This window comes from Lithobates pipiens, unplaced genomic scaffold (genome assembly GCF_037356315.1).
Source record: "Lithobates pipiens isolate NorthernLeopardFrog02 unplaced genomic scaffold, aLitPip1_a1.2 Scaffold_23, whole genome shotgun sequence".
In the NCBI taxonomy this organism is placed as follows: Eukaryota; Metazoa; Chordata; class Amphibia; order Anura; family Ranidae; genus Lithobates; species Lithobates pipiens.
In genome coordinates, this window is record NW_027507785.1 from 310,392,321 (window position 1) to 310,413,090 (window position 20,770).

The window sequence follows — 20,770 nt, forward strand, 5'->3', positions numbered from 1 at the left end:
GGACTGATGGGCACTGATATGTGGCACTGATAGGTGGCTCTGATAGGTGGCACTGATGGGCGGCACTGATGGGCACTGATGGGCACTGGTAGATGACACTGATGGGCACGGATATGTGGCACTGAGGTGCAGCAGTGTTGTGGAGGCAGATTGTGGGCACTGATAGGTGGCACTGTGGGCACTGATGGGTGGCACTGTGGGCACTGATGGGTGGCACTGCTGGGTGGCACTTTTTTTTATATCTGAGTGGTACTGGCAGGGGTCAGGTGGGCACTGATGATATGGCCTTGATCGGGACTGATGTCCCGATCACGGTCGCCGGTGATCAGCTTTTTTTTTTTCTCCTCGCACTGTCAGCGCGAGGAGGAAAAATAGCCGATTACCGGCTCTGTTGTGTCACATGATCAGCTGTCATTGGCTGACAGCTGATCACATGGTAAGGGGTCGGGATCGACTCCTTGCTCCAAACCGTGATCAGGCACGCCGCGCAGGCCGCTCATGCACGGGATGACGTCAATAGACGTAGTCCCGGCAAACCAGGTCTGTGCTGTAGCCATCATTCGGCTATAGCACGGATCTCTAGTGGTTAAATTAAAAAAATGAAGCACATTTTTTTTTTTGGAGTGACAAAAAAATGTTAGCCCTTGTACACATGGTCGGACATTCCGACGGAAAATGTCCGATCGGATCATGTTGTCAGATAATCCGACCGTGTGTGTGCTTCATCTGACTTTTTCTGTCGGAATGTTCGACCAACAAGAGCTGGATATAAATTTTGCGACAACATGATGATGTATGTAGAGAATTCCGATCGGACAAAGTGCCACGCACGCTCAGATCAAATTCCTAGACCAAAGCTATTGGCTACTAACCTGAGCGTAGTCCAGTCGTAACTAAATTACGTCATCGCGTTACGAACGATCGGATTTTCCAACAACTTTGTCCAGCCGTGTGTATGCAACACCAGTTTCGGACAAAATCCAACGGATTTTGTTGTCGGAATGTCCGACCATGTGTACAAGGGCTAAGATTTACTACACCCAGGAGCCTGCATTCACTATGTCTGGTCCCCCACAGTACACAGAACATGGAAATGCAATTATTTTAGTAAATATAAACTGCTAAATGCCTTTTCTCATCAGCAGTATATAGCAGTCTTCTGACTTTTATCAGTGTCTGGTTAAAGCTTGTAGGAGGAGTTTTCACTCTACTCTAAATGTCCTATGAGGCTGCAGGACCCCTGACCCTCTGTCTGGACAGTGCTGATTGGCCCTGTGCTGATTACATGCACCCTCCCAAGAAAAAAAAAATATCTCTGGCAATATACTCCAAACTGAGCATGTGCAGAGTGCACCAAGGCTCTGTTCTATCAGGAGATGGTTTAGGCACAGTGGAAGAAGGGGAGGATCAGGGAAGACAGGATCAAACAGCCTTTTTACACTATGCAGTTTAACCCCTTAGGCTGGATTAACACCTATGCATTTTTTGTGCTTTTTGCATTTTGCAGATTTGTACTACAGATCGTGTTCCATAGGAAACCATGATAAATGGACTGTAGTGCAAATCTGCAAAATGCAAAAAGCACTAAAACTGCCATAGGTGTGACTCCAGCCTTAGGTTCTACAGTGCGTATAACAAGTATGCTTCACTGCATATACAGACTGATTTTACTGCTGTGGGTTTAGTAACACTTTAAAATGTAAATTGCAATCAGCTCAAAACAATGAAACCCCTACCCCACTCCTTGCACTGCAAGGGTTAAATGTTAATTTATTCCCATGGGGGTAAGGAATTACCATCAGTAACTACCTTTCTCCTTTCTCCTGCATGCTTCCTCTCTACTGTACAAGTAGTTCACCCAAACCACTTCTCTACTCCGCTCAACCGCTCACAGTACCTTTACCATCACTACATACATGAAGATAGCCAAGACTAAAGCCTCATACACACGATCGGATTTTCTGCCGGGAACTGTGTGATGACAGGATGTTGGCGGAAAATTCGACCGTTTGTACGCTCCATCGGACAACTGTCAGACTTTCCGCCAAGAAATGTTGGATGGCAGGATTATAAATTTCCCGCAGACAACGGTCTGTTGTCGGATTTTCCGAGCGTGTGTACACAAGTCCATCATACAAAAGTCCAAAGTACAAACACGCATGCTCAGAAGCAAGGACAAGCCAGAAGCGGTCGGTCTTGTAAACTAGCGTTTGTAATGGAGAATTAACATTTTTGACGCGGCAAATTATGAAATTTGGAAATGCAGCGCACAATTCTCTTCTTCTTTAATGGGATAATAATGAAGTTGCTTTGCTGGTGATACTGATGGAGTTATTGCAAAGACATTTTCAAAGGCTTTTTTTTTTTTCTAGTGATATCAAGAATAATATTATTATGCTTGTTATTTTTATTTATTTTTTGGTGCAAGTTACCACAACACCATTATCCTGTAGTTTTTAAGATCAAAGATACACCTATGTTGATGTCCCTTGTTAATTTTACATTGTATTTTTTTTTTTATGTAACTGTCTACTCCAAAACTGTCCTTTGTAGTAAAACACAGCCAAGTATTATTCTACACTATTTTTTTATCCTGCATTAAAAAAAGAAAACAAAATTAGACATGCTATCTGCCAATAGAACTTAACCAAAAAAGTGCATTCTGTGCATCCAAAAATATAGAAAATATAACAAATAAAATCATTATTCAACCAGAAAATAAAATAAGCCTCATGCAAGTGTCCTGCTTCTTAATATAGGGGATCAACAATGCCAAGAGTTGGTGAAAGAAGGGGCCCGTCGTCCGGAGATAATTCCAAAAATCATCCGGATTATTCTCCTGGAGCTCCCACAGCAAAGGCATATGACATACGTGGTCATCATGATTGATAAAGCAACCAATTTTTGGTCTAAGGAATCCTCCTACTCCTGTTCCTGGACTGGACTTGGGTCAAAGCAATAACCCCCAAGGCCAATAATAAATAACACGTTATCTCCTCCGATTCCACAACATGTCTGGTTGACAAGCAGCCCTTCAGAAACAAACTGAAAAGCGTGAAATGAAAAGCGTAAATCAACACTCACCAAACTTCTACTAACATGAAATTAGCAGAAGGAGCCCAAAGGGTGGCGCATGACAATTGATCGTCCTCTTTGTAGTCTCGTAGTACATCTAATACGTCACTATGTTCATGTTTGTTCGCCGACAATTCCTTGCCGTTTGTATGCAAGACAAGTTCCTGGTCAACGCCCTTCGGACAGAAGTCTGATGTTTTGTCTGCGGAAACTCCAATCACGTGTACGAGGCTTTAGACTTAGTTCTTCCCCACAATTTGGTGCATTGGGCAGTAATGCCTTGTACACGCGGTCGGAAATCCGGATGTAAAAGATCCGCTCGGATTATATTGTCGGAAAATCCGATCTTGTGTGTGGGCTCTATCAGACTTTTTCCATCGGAAATTCTGACAGAAAGAATTTGAGAGCAGTATCTCAAATTTTCCAACAAAAAAATCCGATCTGAATTTTTCCGATCCTTTGTAGAGAATTCCGATCGGACAAAGTGCCACGTATGTGCTGATCAAATTACGAGACTAGCTATTGGCTACTGGCCTCAACTTAGTCCCGTCGTAACGAATGGATTTTCCGACAGCTTTGTCCGACCGTGTGTATGCAACACCAGTTTAGGACAAAATTCGTCTGAAAAAAATCTGATTTTGTTGTCGGAATGTCCGACCGTGTGTAAAGGGCATAAGTGTTTTCCATCAAATTCTATAAGCTGCAGCCAGTTTAGCCTTGTCCCATTGGATCTCGATGGCTTTCAGGTCTGTTTTTAAAGTTGGACCACCAGGTATCTTGAGGTCTTCTTTGTTTCCTCTTTCTCCTAGGTTATGGTATCCAGTACACTGAGATTGAGGCTGGGGTCTCCCCGCATCCAATTTGGATAGCAGGAGATTGTGAGCGGTTCTCTATCACAATGTCCGCAGTAGAATTGTACCGGAGCCCTGTGCGTCTTTTGGTCCATTTCCAGTCGGAATTCAGCCAAAAATTTTGGCTAAAATTGGACCAAAAAACGGTAAATGGAGACGTACTGGACTCCTGTTGTGAGCTGCTGCGCGTTCCCGTGTAAATCCAGCCTTAAGGTATGGGGTGGTTGGGTAGGTGCAGAATATGTCCGGCCAGCCATAGTCTACAATCGGTGACGGTGACACTAGCTTCTGCATTTTCAGAATTTCCTAATTTGTGATATGATCTCCGTATGTGACACCCCCATAATTTTCTGTAGGCATCTCTCAGTTCAGTTTTTGAGCAATTTTATTTTTTTCGGGATCTTCCAAGTTTTACTGCATATAGGGCAGGAGAAATAACATTTGTAGTGCGCAGACGTACCATCGGGGGTTGTGGTGAGAAGGTGTTTGCCATGGCAGACCCAAGCCTGTGCTGAGAAAAAAGGAGGGTTGGGTGCTGGACCAGAAATCCTGTCCTGTAAAACTTTTAATCACTATGGAAGCATTAAGTGCAAACCTAGGAGGACAGCAAAGGTCCACCAACATACTAAAAGCATCAGAAACTAGAGGTGAGCACCAGCTGTCGGGAAGCAAGAAATAAGATAAGTTCTGATTCTTCTTCCTCCCCCCCAGATGAAATGAGCAATTAAAGAGGAGCTCCACCCTAAAGTGGAGCTTCCGCTTATTGGAACCCTCCCCCCCTCCGGCGCCACAATTGGCACCTTTCAGGGGGGAGGGGGGTGCAGGTACCTGTACAGTACAGGTATCTGCACCCACTTCCGGCATAGATATCTGCAGAAGCTACGCCCCTTTCCGCAGAATCTACGCCCCTATCCGCAGGTTCCCCGCTGTCTGCTGGGAAACACACGGATATCAGAGACAGCGGGGACCATCCTTATTGCGCAGCGCGACTCGCGTATGCGCAGTAGGGAACCGGGAAATGAAGGCGCAAGGCTCCACTTCCTAAATTCCCATACCCAAGATGGCGGCGGCAGCACCCGAGAGATGATCGAGAGATCGGCTTCGGGTGCCGACATCGCGGGCGCGCTGGGCGGGTAAGTGTCCTTATTTTAAAAGTCAGCAGCTGCAGTATTTGTAGCTGCTGGCTTTTAAAAAAAAAAAAACGGCGGACTCCCGCTTTAACCTTTGCAGTGCATATGGGGTGGGGGTTACTGCCCTGACCGTCAATTTTTAGGGCTCCTTCACACTACCAGCTGGGGTGTAGTAAATCCTTAAGGTATGCTGTGGTTGGGTAGGCGTAGAGCTGCTGTTTTACCTCCCGAGCTCCAACCTCTCCCCCTTTTTATGGTGATGTTTTGTATCTGTGGCAGGAAGTATACACTCACCAGCCACTTTATTAGGTACACCTTGCTAGTACCGGGTTGGACTCCCTGTTGCCTTCAGAACTGCCTTCATTCTTCGTGGCATAAATTCAACAAGGTGTTGGAAACATTCCTCAGAGATTTTTGGTCCATAGTGACATGATAGCATCACGCAGTTGCTGCAGATTTGTCGGCTGTACATCCCATGATGCCAAACTCCCATTCCACCACATCCCAAAGGTGCTCTATTGGATTGAGATGTGATGACTGTGGAGGCCATTGGAGTACAGTGACCTCATTGTCATGTTCAAAAACCAGTGCTGAGATGATCTGAGCTTTGTGACATGGGTGATGGAACAATGCTGATGCGGCCCGCAATGAAATTGAGTTTGCCCCCCCTGATGTAAGCAATATAAAAGCTTAAAAACCTGTACATGAATTGGAATCAAATACATTATAAAGACTCAAAGTGAAGTTCCTAAATACAGATCGCATTTAATAACATCAGAAGCATGTGCAGACAGTTACATTTTCATACATATATCAATAAAAAGAACATCGGTTTTTTTTTTTAAACTTCACTCGAGAGATTTGACAGATGGGGAAATAAAGATTCAGCTTGCCTGTCCATACATCATGTATTGTATTTTCCTTAATTTAAATAATTAATTTTAAATTTTCCTTACTTAACCTCCTGAAAGGGGTTACTGCTCTGTAAATGCTGCACTTGTACACCTTTATCTGATAATTAATTGTTTTTATATTTTACAGAACTTTACTTTACAGAAAAAAAATAATACATTGGCTTAACACACTGTAATTTTGTCATTCTAAATACGACTCCTTTGCAGTGAGTTTACCAAAAAGTTGTCATATAATGTCTGCAACACTACAATCAGGCTAAGTGACGCTTACAAAAAACTAGATATGTGCAATTTGTTTCGTTCTGAATAAGTTCTTTAACAAATTTTATTACATTTGTTAATTTGGAAATATCTGAATTAACAAAAACCCATTTAACAATTTTTTCAGAATATTCGTAAATCTGAAAATTCGTAAATTTGAAAATTCAGAAAGCCGGAAATTCAAAATTCAGAAATTCGGAAATCCGACAAATCGGATAATTTAGAAATTCATAAATTCGATATTCGGAAATTCGAAAATTAAAAAAAAAAGAACGAAAATTCAAAAGAACGAAAATTCAAAAATAAGAACGAAAATCCAAAAATTCGAAATCTGAAAATGATAACTTAACTATTACTAACTATTAAATTATAGGTATTGGAATTGCCTTTCAAATTTGTCTGTTAGTGAACATAACGAAAACAAATTTATTCAAAGTTACGAATTATCCGAAATAATGAATGCTGTTTCTAAACAAATGGAACATAATTAATTCATAATAATACATAACAATAATAATAATAAAAATGTATTATTATTATTATCTTTATTATTTATTCTGTTCCATTTGTTATTTCAGATACTGGTAATTTGTAACTTCAGATAAATTTGGTTTCGTTACATTCATTAACAGCAAAATTTGAAAGGAAATTCCAATATATGTGGACAGCTTTACCCCGGATGCCTGCATTGAGATACTAGATATGCCTGTTTTAATCATCAACCATGTGACTTGCTAAATTATGTACGTTCATTAAATGTAACCATATTGCTACACTTAGAGGCGCCTCTCTTCTCTTTTATACTCAGTTGTGACATGACACTACTTGTATATCAAGACATCGCTTGTATATCAAGTCAAAATGTATTTAAAAAATGTTGCTTGTCTTGCAAAACGCTCTCAAACCAAGGTTTTACTGTTTATATTTTCTAAAGGGAGAAAACAGCTGAAGCTGTTTGCCTTTAGGCTATCTCTTTCTGATAAAATCATCTGCATACAACTCATGTGAACAGAGCAGCCAGAAAGTGGGAGAGAAGGTGGGATCAGCCAGTTCCGTTATTGATTTGCAAGCAGTGTAAGGGAGGGAACAGGAACTAAGGGACTTGATTCAGATGTGTGTGTAAAATTTTAATTGAACTGTTGAGCTCTGTAAACAAGCTTTTTTCAACAGAGTGGACAAAAATATACCAGTAAACATGAAAAAGAGCCCGGAGCTCCACCTGCTGGCTTCAGTTGTAAATCACTTTACGTGCAATATTTCAGATTTATCTGAATAAAAATAAACGTTTTTATACACAGGTTTCTGCCAATACCATTGCCATTAATACTGTTTTGCTGAAAATGTAATGCTCCAACACAAGAGCGGGACAATAACATAAGTTTAACAAACAGTTCAAGGCTGACATATAAATGTATTAAATAATAATGTATTGAATTATTGGTGCTGAAAAAAAGGTAAGAAAAAAAGCTAAGAGTAAGATGACCCCAGGACTTTATGCGACCCCAGAAAATTCTAATTGAAAGTACATTTGTCTACAAGATCATACTTGGGACAACAGCAACAACTACTGCAAATATAACCCAGGGCAGACCCGGTAACTCATTAGAAGACCTGCGGCACTCTTTAGAAGACCTGGGGGACTTAGAATACCTGGTGCGTGTTGCTGGGTGCCAAAGTATAGCCTACAAGTAGACTTTTTTTTTTTTAAGTAATATTGTCTACAGTATTTCACTTGGGATGACAGCAACAACTACTGCAAATGCAACCCATTAAAATAAAATAAAAACAAAATACTCATTAGAATACCTGACTACTCATTAAAAGACCTGCAACCCTCATTAGAAAATATGGGGCATGCATCAGAAAAGACCGGGCACTCATTAGAAAAGCCGGGAAACTCATTAGACCTGGGCACTTATTATGCCGCATACACACGATCAGTCTATCCGGCGGACAACCCAACGGACTTTGCAGGAGAGGTCCGCCGGACTTTCCGAACGAGCAGACCTGCACACACACACCCACACATGACTGGACTTTTGAAATGAACGGACTTGCCCACACACGGAGTAAAGTCCGTTAATTTTGAAGGTGACTCCAGGTAGACAGAACTAACGAAGGAAGTCAATGTCGCTGCTTCCATCGGCGAGATTGACACCTCGCTAGCCCCGTCACCTGGTATTAATTTAAAGGGGAATTCCTACGCCGAAAAAACGGCGTGAAGGTCCCCCCAAAATTTATAGCAGACCCTTATCCGAGTACGCAGCCCAGCGGTTCCGAAAAGGGGGTGGGGATGACCGAACGCCCCCCCGAGCCGTACCAGGCTGCGTGCCCTGAACATGGGGGGGTGCTTTGGGGAAGGGGGGGCTATGTGATATCACCCGGTGACCCCAGCCCTTGTCCCTATATAAGTCGCCGCACAATGCTTCCCTGCCATTACGGCCAGAGAGAGCATCGTGTCAACTTCGGAAGAAGGAAGAAGAAGCAGAAGAAACAGAAGGCGGTGGTGACAGCGACAAGACCGGGCCAATGCTAGTAAAAGAGCTGGAAGAAGAAAGCGGAGGCCCGGCAAGAAGAACCGAAGAGCGGGACAAGACCCCTGAGGACCGGGACAAGACCCCGATGTCGGAAGAAGACCCCCGGACAGCGACAAAGGCTGCTAGTAAAAGAGCTAGCAAAAGAGCAGAAGATAGCGGAGGAGTCCGGCGAGAAGACTCCCGAAGACGGAAGAAGACCCCCGGAGCTGTCTAATAAAGTATTTTAAAAACCTGTGTTGTAATTTTTTTTTTATGTACACTTTTTTTCCCCAGGTGAATGGGTAGGGATACATCGTACCCCATACTCATTCACATAGGGTGGGGGGCCGGAATCTGGGGCCCCCTTATTAAAGGGGACTCCCGGATTCTGATAAGCCCCCCGACCGCAGACCCCGACAACCAACGGCCAGGGTCATCGGAAAGAGGCCCTTGTCCTCATCAACATGGGGAGAAGGTGCTTTGAGGTGGGGGGGCCGCAGGGCCCCCCCTTCCCCAAAGCACTCCCCCATGTTGAGGGCACGCGGCCTGGTACGGCTCAGGAGGGGGGGTGCTCACTCGTCCACACCCCCTTTCCTGACCGGCCGGGTAGCGTGCTCGGATAAGTGTCTGATATGGACCTAGGGGGGACCCCCATGCCGTTTTTTTGGCGTAGGGCTTCCCCTTTAAGTCCATATCAGGTGACGGGGCTAGCGAGGTGTCAATCTCGCCAATGGAGGTGGCGACATTGACTTCCTTCGCTACCGTAGTTCCGTCTACCTGGAGCCACATTCAAAATGAACTTTTTTTTGTCCATGTGTGGGCAAGTCCATTCATTTCAAAAGTCTGGCGAACTAGCACACAGTCACAGCCGTTTCATCTGAGGGAAATCTTCATCACTTGCTGCAGACTGTTACTCCACCGGACTAAATAACACCGCATGGGTAGGCCTGACACTACTTCAGCCAGGCCTCAATGAACTGCCTTTTGTGGGCAGGGACCCCTGGCCCCTGTGGTGTAGACATAGTTCAGTTGCTAGATATCCTCTATTCTGCTACCGCTCTCTTCGGGTCCTGCCAGCCAGCCTGGCTGCAATGACCTCTCTTCACTGCCCTTCCCACAGTCCTCTCTTCTGGTTCTGCACCCAAACTGCAATCTCCCAGTTCTCTGAGGCATGCCTCCCCAGTCCTCCCGACTGTGCTCACTCACCGGCCCTCCCAGCTGCGACCAGTAGTCCTCCTCAGGGACTCTTAGAAGTGTTCTCTTCCCTGTCATCTACTTACTCTATCATTTGCCTCTCCTTCCAGGATCTCGTCACTCCTCCTGGACGCACCCGAACACCAGCCCAGGGTCACTCCCCCCCCCCCACCCCAGACTGGAGAGCTCCCCCTGGGCTCTAACAGCTTTCACACTCTCTCACTCCAGCTCTTCCACCCGACAACTCCTCCCCAGCTGAGCTGACCCAAGGTATTTAAGGAGGCCTGCCCCCTGCCAATCCAGGTTGGTCAGAGCTCCCTAAAACACCCCAGGCAGCTCCAACTCTCCTTCCAGATCTTTCTAGCAAGCTCTAGAAAGAAGAGGGAGGTGTCAGTGATGCTGCCTGTGAGTCACCAGCTGCTACTCTGAGCCATTCCCAGCCCAGAATCAAAACAAACAGGCCTAGCAACCAGCTAGGCCTGCCTAAATTTACCTACTCTGCCAAAAAATCCTCACTCTAGCATCTACCTAACTAGAGGGTGCTACACACCTTTCATGTTGGATAACAAAGAATACATCATTAAACACAATTAATCATTGGTGGCTCCATCTTAACAGGTTCCGATTAAACATGGATGTTTTGCAATACTCTAAAACCTTCCACCATGGAACAATCAAACAGTGGCTACCTCCTGCTCCAAAGCACAAAACCTCTAACAGAAATATAAAAAGCACAAAAGTTAAAAGTAGAACTTGAGCCAGTGAGGGAGGTGGGAGCATGTGGGCATTTGCCATAATACAGTATATGTGTACATTATGGCAGGCTCACCTCTTATGCCGTGTACACACGATCGGACTTTTCGACGGACTAGGTCCGACAGTCTTCCTGACGGACTTTCGGCAGAGTCCCGGCGGACTTTCTGAATGAACGGACTTGGACACACACAATCACACCCAGGGGCGGATCCAGGGGGGGGCAACGGGTCAATTGCCCCCCCCCCAGAGAATACCGCCAGCTGATGACAGAACGGCCGGTTCCGCGGGTCCAATCGCGGCCGGTTCCGCGGGTACCCGCGGGCCGGTTCCGCGGGTCCAATCGCAGCCGGTTCCTCGGCTCCAATCGCGGCCGGTTCCGCGGGTACCCGCGGGCCGGTTCCGCGGGTCCAATCGCGGCCGGTTCCGCGGGTACCCGCGCTGAGTGGACGGGTGAGGGGGGGGCAGCTGGGCGGCTTAGGAGGGCTGCTGGCCAATCAGGAAGCCAGCAGGCAGGGGAGCAGGGAGATGACATCATCTCTCACTGCCCTGCGTCCCTCCAGTTCCGCCCTCACTGTGTAGGAAGCTGTGTGCAGCAGAGAGATTGCATCATCTCTCTGCTGCCTATGTTCACTCTGGGACCCAACAAAAGACCACCAGTAGGTGACAATCCGCAATGTGTGGCAGGCTACGTGGCAAGTGGCAATCCGCAATGTGTGGCAGACTACGTGGCAATCCGCAATGTGTGGCAGGTGACGTGGCAAGTGACAATCCGTAATGTGTGGCAGTTGACGTGGCAAGTGACAATCCGCAATGTGTGGCAGGTGACGTGGCAAGTGACAATCCGCAATGTGTGGCAGGCTACGTGGCAATCCGCAATATGTTGCAGGCAACGTGGCAAGTGACAATCCGCAATGTGTGGCAGGTGACGTGGCAAGTGGCAATCCGCAATGTGTGGCAGGCAACGTGGCAAGTGACAATCCGCAATGTGTGGCAGGTGACGTGGCAAGTGGCAATCCGCAATGTGTGGCAGGCAACGTGGCAAGTGACAATCCGCAATGTGTGGCAGGTGACGTGGCAAGTGACAATCCCCAATGTGTGGCAGGTGACGTGGCAAGTGGCAATCCGCAATGTGGGTCAGGCAACTTGGCAAGTGACAATCCGCAATGTGTGGCAGGTGACGTGGCAAGTGGCAATCCGCAATGTGTGGCAGGCTACGTGGCAATCCGCATCTGGTGGCAGGCGACGTGGCAAGTGACAATCCGCAATGTGTGGCAGGTGACGTGGCAAGTCACAATCCGCAATGTGTGGCAGGTGACGTGGCAAGTGACAATCCCCAATGTGTGGCAGGTGACGTGGCAAGTGGCAATCCGCAATGTGGGTCAGGCAACTTGGCAAGTGACAATCCGCGATGTGTGGCAGGTGACGTGGCAAGTGGCAATCCGCAATGTGTGGCAGGCTACGTGGCAATCCGCATCTGGTGGCAGGCGACGTGGCAAGTGACAATCCGCAATGTGTGGCAGGTGACATGGCAAGTGGCAATCTGCAATGTGTGGCAGGCTACGTGGCAAGTGACAATCCGCAATGTGTGGCAGGTGACGTGGCAAGTAACAATCCGCATTTGGTGACAAGTGACAATCCACATTTGGTGGCAGGCGACATGGCAAGTGACATCCTCAGGGCTCCCACTGATTCTGCATTATGGTGAGTTGAACCATTTAATTTTATATTACAATGTATTAATAGAAATAATGCGCTTCAATCATCCTGACACCATAACAACCATGGTGCCGTAATGATTGAAGCGCCAATACCAGCCATTTCCCATATAAATTGCCCCCCAAAAAACATATTTTATAGCAGTGCCCCTCCCGAGATTAGACTCTGGATCCGCCCCTGATCACACCAAAGTCTGATGGATTCGAATGGGATGATGTACGACTGGACTAGAATAAGGAAGTTCATAGCCAGTAGCCAATAGCTTCCCTAGCGTTGGTTTTTGTCCATCGGACTAGCATACACATGAACGGATTTTTCGGTCCGGCGGGAAAATTTAAAACATGTTCTATTTCTAAAGTCCACTGGATTTTTGGCAAGCAAAGGTCCGATGGAGCCCACACACAATCGAATTGTCCGACGGCCTCGTTCCTTTGCTGTCAAAAAGTCCGCTCGTGTGTACACGGCATTAGTTTGGCCTCTACTAGCATCAACAGGTCCACACTCTTGGATTCCATCTTCTTTCTTTCACAATTTGGCAGCCATTGATGATGGAACTGCCATAAACATGGCAGTTATATTATCCCGACACATGGCTGAACTCTCTGAATCCTATACAGCAGCCTTTCTCAACCTTTTCAACACAGAGGAACCCTTGAAATAGTTCTCCGGTCTCGGGGGAACCCCTGCTAAAAATTTGAAATCTACAAGTCATGATACATTAGTGTGATGGTCAGTGGGAAGAATGGTCCTTACACTTGTGGTCATTGGGAAGAATTACCGCCTTACAGATAGCTAAAAAGATCAATGGTGTCGGTGGGAACTTATCTGAGAGGCAGAAATTGCTCAATGCTGAAGGAACCCCTAGCAACCTCTGGAGGAACCCTGGTTGAGAATCACTGCTATACAGTGTGTGCTGTACTGTGCATGTGCCACAGTCAGTATACAATTAGAAGAAAAATTGCTAACATACAGATAGGAGAGTTTTTTTCAGCGGAAGAGACATACACATTCTCTTCTCCAAAAAAATCTACATACTAGTAGCTTTGTTTTGTTATTTAGTTCCACTTTAATGGGGTGCCACATAGCAGCCAATCAGAATCCAGCTGCTGTCGTGTTGGAAGGTTTAAGCAAACATTTGATTGACCCAAGTCATTTTCTCTTTTGCTGTAGACTTGAGGTGCCCTTTCTATCACTTAGATATGTTTATTGTACCAGCAAACATCTCAATATGTAAAAAAGGTATAAATAATGTATATATGGTAAGAATAAACATGAGTCATTATTTATTCATGGGAGATGCTCTAGTTTAGCATTCCTTTACATTGTCTGAACTTTACCTACATACTGCATGGAGGAATATTCCCAAGTTGCGTTCGTTAGTGGAATAGAGTTAGATGGCCCTTGGCAGAGTCACTTTGGCAGAATACGGATGTGACATTACATAGGATGGTCCTGATTTTTCTAGGTGCAATATCTGACAATGCATGCTAATATCGATCTGTATTGTCCTGTGTGATGATATTGCTTGATTCATCGTAGCGGGAAATGTTTTATGTATTATTAATGTATGGAATGTGTCCCAGTTGGAGAATAACCCAAATTCAGGACTTTTTAACTACTACATGTAGTCCTTGAACAGTGCAGTACTGCTGCAGTCATGTTCCACGGGCATTGTTGGACATAAAAGGATAAATGTACCTCTTCCTATGAAGAGGCTGTATATCTATAGGGATGATGAATGGGATTTCCCTCAAGAAGCAAGAGACCATAGTTACATGGTTAAATAAGTAAGGTTAAATAAAGACACTAGTCCATCCTGAGTGAGTGTCTACAGTTGTCCCTATCCCTGTGCATTGCACAATCACATCTGTCCCTACCCTCAAGGAGCCCACAATCCAAGGTCCCCATTCATATACTAGGGCCAATTCTTTTTGGACAGAAGCCAATTAACCTACCAGCATGTCTTTGGAGTGTGAGAGGAAATCGGGATACCTGGAGGAAACCCACATCGGCACAGGGAGAACATGCAAACTCCAGGCAGGTAGTGCCGTGGTTGGGATTCAAACCATCGCCTTTTTACTGCTAGGCGAGAGTGCTACCCACTACACCACTGTGCCACCCAAGCTGGAGAACATACAGCAGCAGTGCGACTTCACATGACCCACAAAGTGTGGATGTCGAGCTTAGAACGTTGGCTGTTGCTGGGAGATATAACTTAAAAATGGAATCTTCCTAAGCATCCTTATAATGATAACCTTGTCATTACCCACCGGGCATTTTCACCTCTTCCTGCACAAGCCAATTTTTGTTTTAGCTTTCAGAGCTGTCACAATTTGAATGACAATTGCACGGTCATGCGACATTGTACCCAAATTAAATTTTGATCATTTTTTTTCCCCACAGTAGTAGAGCTTTCTTTTGGTGGTATTTTATCACCGCTGCGGTTTTTATTTTTTGTGCTAAAAACAAAAAATGACCGTCAATTTTGAAAAAAAAACACAATATTTATTACTTTTTGCTATAATAAATATCCCAATTTTTTTTTTTTTTTTTATGTATTCTTCTACATATTTTTGGTTAAAAAAAAAAATAATAAAATCGCAATAAGCGTATATTGATTGGTTTGCACAAAAGTTATAGCGTCTACAAAATGGGGGATAGATTTATGGCATTTTTATTATGATTTTATTTTTTTACTACTAATGGCAGCGATCTGCGATTTTTATTGTGACTGTGACATTGCGGCGGAACAGATCGGACACTTTTGACACTATTTTGGGACCATTGACATTTATAAAGCGATCAGTGCTATAAAAATGTACTGATTTATAGTATAAATGTCACTGGCAGGGAAGGGGCGAACACTAGGGGGTGCTGAAGTAGTTAAATGTGTGTCCTAGGGAGTGATTCTAATTGTGGGGGGAGAGGACTAATGAGGGGAGGCGACCGATTGGCGTTTCTATATACAAGGAACATCCGATCAGTTCACCTCTCCCCTGACAGGACGTGGATCTGTGTGTTTAGCAATCGCGGGTAACTGGCGGACATCATGTCCGCCGCGCACGCACATCGGGTCCCCAGTGATGCAGCAAGCATGCGCTCTCCTCAATGCTAGGAAGCCATGGACGTCATATGACATCCACCCGGAGGGAGGAAGGGTTCCTGCCGCTGTCATTTTACTATGGCCCCCTATGGAAGTGGTTACAAGAAGCTATCGCCCCCTCCCCAACACTGCATGTCAGGTTTATTTCCAATATTTGCATAGTGATGAACTCTCATATGACAGCTCTCAGGCCTAGACATTGGCTGTTCAAATGCATCATAGGAGGCCACAAGGAGTGTATGCCATGCTTGAAAATTCTTGTGTTTTAAATGCCAATTTTACCCTTAAAAATGCTTCCACCCTATCAGTCTTCTGGCTCTATTTATTGGCTCAAATGTCTAGGACAGGGGTCTCAAAATTTTTCAAACAAAGGGCCAGTTTGTTGTCCATCAGACGTGAGGAGGGACGGGTTGTGGCCAGCAGGGTCAGAAAATGACATGCCCCCTGCATGAGTGAGAATAAATAAGTGGCCTTAGGGTTGGTGGTGGTCAATAGGAGTAGTGTCCCTATTAGTAAGAGGAATAGTATCCCATCACTGGTATTGGTGGAAGAATTAGTGCCCCATTGTTGGTGTCAGTGGGAGGAATAGTACCCCAGTGGGAGGAATAGTGCCCCAAGGGCCACATAAAGGGCTAGCAAAGGGCCACTTCAGCCTAGTTGTGGATCTATAAACCAAAATCGGCAATTTGTAGTTGTGGACCTTTAAGTCTTGGGTAAGCAGAATTCTTCTTCATCTTCAGCTTCCTTCACCAGTCAGGAGACCTGAGAAGGCAAAAAACCCTCTCTGATGATATATGCACATCAGGCAGCAGGCCTAAGAAGCCAAGACCTTTTTCTTGAGATATATGCACCCCAGGCAGGAGGCCTAAGAAGCCAAGACCTCTTTCTCGAGATATATGCACCCCAGGCAGGAGGCCTAAGAAGCCAAGACCTCTTTCTCGAGATATATGCACCCCAGGCAGGAGGCCTAAGAAGCCAAGACCTCTCTCTGGAGATATACACATACCAGGCAGGAGGCCTAAGAAGCCAAGACCTCTCTCTGGAGATATACACATACCAGGCAGGAGGCCTAAGAAGCCAAGACCTCTCTCTGGAGATATTCATATACCAGGCAGGAGGCCTAAGAAGCCAAGACCTCTCTCTGGAGATATATACATACCAGGCAGGAGGCCTAAGAAGCCAAGACCTCTTTCTCGAGATATATGCACCCCAGGCAGGAGGCCTAAGAAGCCAAGACCTCTCTCTGGAGATATACACATACCAGGCAGGAGGCCTAAGAAGCCAAGACCTCTCTCTGGAGATATTCATATACCAGGCAGGAGGCCTAAGAAGCTAAGACCTCTTTATCGAGATATATGCACCCCAGGCAGGAGGCCTAAGAAGCCAAGACCTCTCTCTGGAGATATACCTAGACCAGGCAGGAGACCTGAGAGGCCAAGACCTCTCTCTGGAGATATATACACACCAGGCAGGAGGCCTAAGAAGCCAAGACCTCTTTATCGAGATATATGCACCCCAGGCAGGAGGCCTAAGAAGCCAAGACCTCTCTCTGGAGATATACCTAGACCAGGCAGGAGACCTGAGAGGCCAAGACCTCTCTCTGGAGATATATACACACCAGGCAGGAGGCCTAAGAAGCCAAGACCTCTTTATCGAGATATATGCACCCCAGGCAGGAGGCCTAAGAAGCCAAGACCTCTCTCTGGAGATATACCTAGACCAGGGAGGAGACCTGAGAGGCCAAGACCTCTCTCTGGAGATATACGCACCTCAGGCAACAGGTCTGAGAAGCATTTCGGCACCACACTGAGGTTGATGTTGCAGTAGAATACCAGTATGAAGATGTGGCACAGAGGGGGCTTCATATAGTGAGGGGGGGTCTACTTTTTTTTATTATAACTAGATTCATTTTTTTTAAGGCACATTCCTGAAAACAAAATGGAACCATATAAAAGGGGGGTTGGGGGCTGAAAGAGGATTCAGCATGTTTTGCTGCACCCGCTGTTTCTCGGAGACACTGCGATAAGTGTTTAGATTATTGCTACTTGGGAATATCAAATGTACAGTTGTAGTGAATTAATATTTCATAGTTTGCAGGGGCCCTGTGTGGGCTGCTTTTTCCTGCACAAGGCTCCGGTTCCATGGAAACACACATACTTTCTTTTTAATTGCATGAACGGATGACAGATAACTGCACAGAAGCATGGAATTAAACGTTGCGTTCTAATGAATTCTAATAAATCTAAAACTGTGTGTTTTCCCTGAATGGCTGGGGGAATAGGAAGCTCGGGGACTGGGAGTAAACATGTTACCAATAAACTGGAGACGGTGTAACACTTCATTAAAAACGTGCAATGAGAACGTCACTTGGCATTCCATCGCCGAATAAAGTGAACCAATTGATTTTTAATTTCTCGACAGGCAAATAACCGGCTTAGCTGTATACATCCAAATATACAGCCCAAAATCAGGCACACATTTCTTCATCTTTGGGCAAACTGTTGTCTCTCCACATTCGCTAAAGCTTTCATTAAAAATTTATATGAAATACACAGTTGGTACACAAGCCTTAGCTAAATCTGAATATGGAAATCTCATATTTACAAAAGTTGTTTTAATCTTTTTAAAAGAAAAATCCACCTTGTTAAATAAAATATGTATATATACAGTATCTCACAAAAGTGAGTACACCCCTCACATTTTTGTAAATATTTTATTCTATCTTTTCATGTGACAACACTGAAGAAATGACACTTGTCTACAATGTAAAGTAGTGAGTGTACAGCTTGTATAACAGTGTAAATTTGCTGTCCCCTCAAAATAACTCAACACACAGCCATTAATGTCTCAACCGCTGGCAACAAAAGTGAGTACACCCCTAAGTGAAAATGTCCAAATTGGGCCCAAAGTGTCAATATTTTGTGTGGCCACCACTGTTTTTCCAGCACTGCCTCAACCGTCTTGGGCATGGAGTTCACCAGAGCTTCACAGGTTGCCACCGGAGTCCTCTTCCCCTCCTCCATGACAACATCACGGAGCTGATGGATGTTAGAGACCTTGTGCTCCTCCACCTTCCGTTTGAGGATGCCCCACAGATGCTCAATAGGGTTTAGGTCTGGAGACATGCTTGGCCAGTCCATCACCTTTACACTCAGCTTCTTTAGCAAGGCAGTGGTCGTCTTGGAGGTGTGTTTGGGGTCGTTATCATTTTGGAATAAGGCCCTGCGGCCCAGTCTCCGAAGGGAGGGGGTCATGTTCTGATTCAGTATGTCACAGTACATGTTGGCATTCATGGTTCCCTCAATGATCTGTAGCTCCCCAGTGCCGGCAGCACTCATGCAGCCCCAGACCATGACACCCCCACCACCATGCTTGACTGTAGACACACTTGTCTTTGTACTCCTCACCTGGTTCTTGCCACACACGCTTGACACCATCTGAACCAAAGAAGTTTATCTTGGTCTCATCAGACCACATGGCATGGTTCCAGTAATCCATGTCCTTAGTCTGCTTGTCTTCAGCAAACCGTTTGTGGGCTTTCTTGTGCATCATCTTTAGAAGAGGCTTCCTTCTGGGACGACAGCCATGCAGACCAATTTGATGCAGTGTGCGGTGTATGGTCTGAACACTGACAAGCTGACCCCCCACCCCTTCAACCTCTGCAGCAATGCTGGCAGCACTCATATGTCTATTTCCCAAAGACAACCTCTGGATATGACGCTGAGCATGTGCACTCAATTTGGTCGTCCATGGCGAGGCCTGTTCTGAGTGGAACCTGTCCTGTTAAACCGCTGTATGGTCTTGGCCAGTGTGCTGCAGCTAATTTTCAGGGTCTTAGAAATCTTCTTATAGCCTAGGCCCTTTTTATGTAGAGCAACTATTCTTTTTCAGATCCTCAGAGAGTTCTTTGCCATGAGGTGCCATGTATGAGAGAGTGAGAGCGATAACACCAAATATACCACACCTGCTCCCCATTCACACCTGAGACCTTGTAACACTGACGAGTCACATGACACCGGGGAGGGAAAATGGCTAATTGAGCCCAATTTGGAGATTTTCACTTAGGGGTGTACTCACTTTTGTTGCCAGCGGTTTAGACATTAATGGCTGTGTGTTGAGTTATTTTGAGGGGACAGCAAATTTACACTGTTATACAAGCTGTACACTCACTACTTTACATTGTAGAAAAGTGTCATTTCTTCAGTGTTGTCACATGAAAAGATAGAATAAAATATTTACAAAAATGTGAGGGGTGTACTCACTTTTGTGAGATACTATATAAATAAATAAATAAATATATATATATATATATATATATATATATATATATATATAAAACTATTTTCTAATTTAATGTTAATAGAAATGACCTTTCCATTTCAATCTGCATCCTGCTGTAATTCTCTGCATTCTGCATTATTCTTTCCAAGAAGTATGAATAAAATCACATATTTGTTGGTACATATTAAAATAGATCAAACACACATGTGATGATCTCATAAAAAAAGACAAAACAATCACACAAAATGGATTCATGTAAATATAGTAACGGTCAATACAGTATTACTCTCCAATGTCTGAATATTTCATCGGTACCCAACGCGTTTCAGGTTCAAGACTTATTTCAGGGGTATAAAATGGGAGAATATATTCAAATATATATCCGGAATCAAAATACAAAAGGTGTAATGTTCAAGATTATGATATAGAGAGGAATCCAAAGGATCACTGCAGGAGATGGCGTCAATGAGGATCACCGGAACTACCCCCAGGGAACTACAGAAAGTATCCTACGAAGGTCTTTGTGTTGATTGGTCATCAACCACAGTTTTTTTAGGAAGTGATGACAAAAAACAGATATGATCTTTAAAGCAGAGGTCCACCCTAAAGTGGACCTCCACTCATCGGAACCCTCCCCCCCTCCGGCGCCACAATTGGCACCTTTCAGGGGGGAGGGGGGTGCAGATACCTGTACAGTACAGGTATCTGCACCCACTTCCGGGATAGCTCTCTGCGGAAAGGGGCGTAGATTACGCCCCTTTCCGCAAGTGCCCGCCCCTTTCCGCAAGTGCCCCGCTGCCTGCTGGGAAACACACAGATCCCAGAGGCAGCGGGGACCGTCCTTATTGCGCAGCACGATTCGCGCATGCGCAGTAGGGAACCGGGAAATGAAGCCGAAAGGCTCCATTTCCTGATTCCCATACCCAAGATGGTGGCGGCAGGACCCGCCAGACGAGCGAGCGATCGGCTTCGG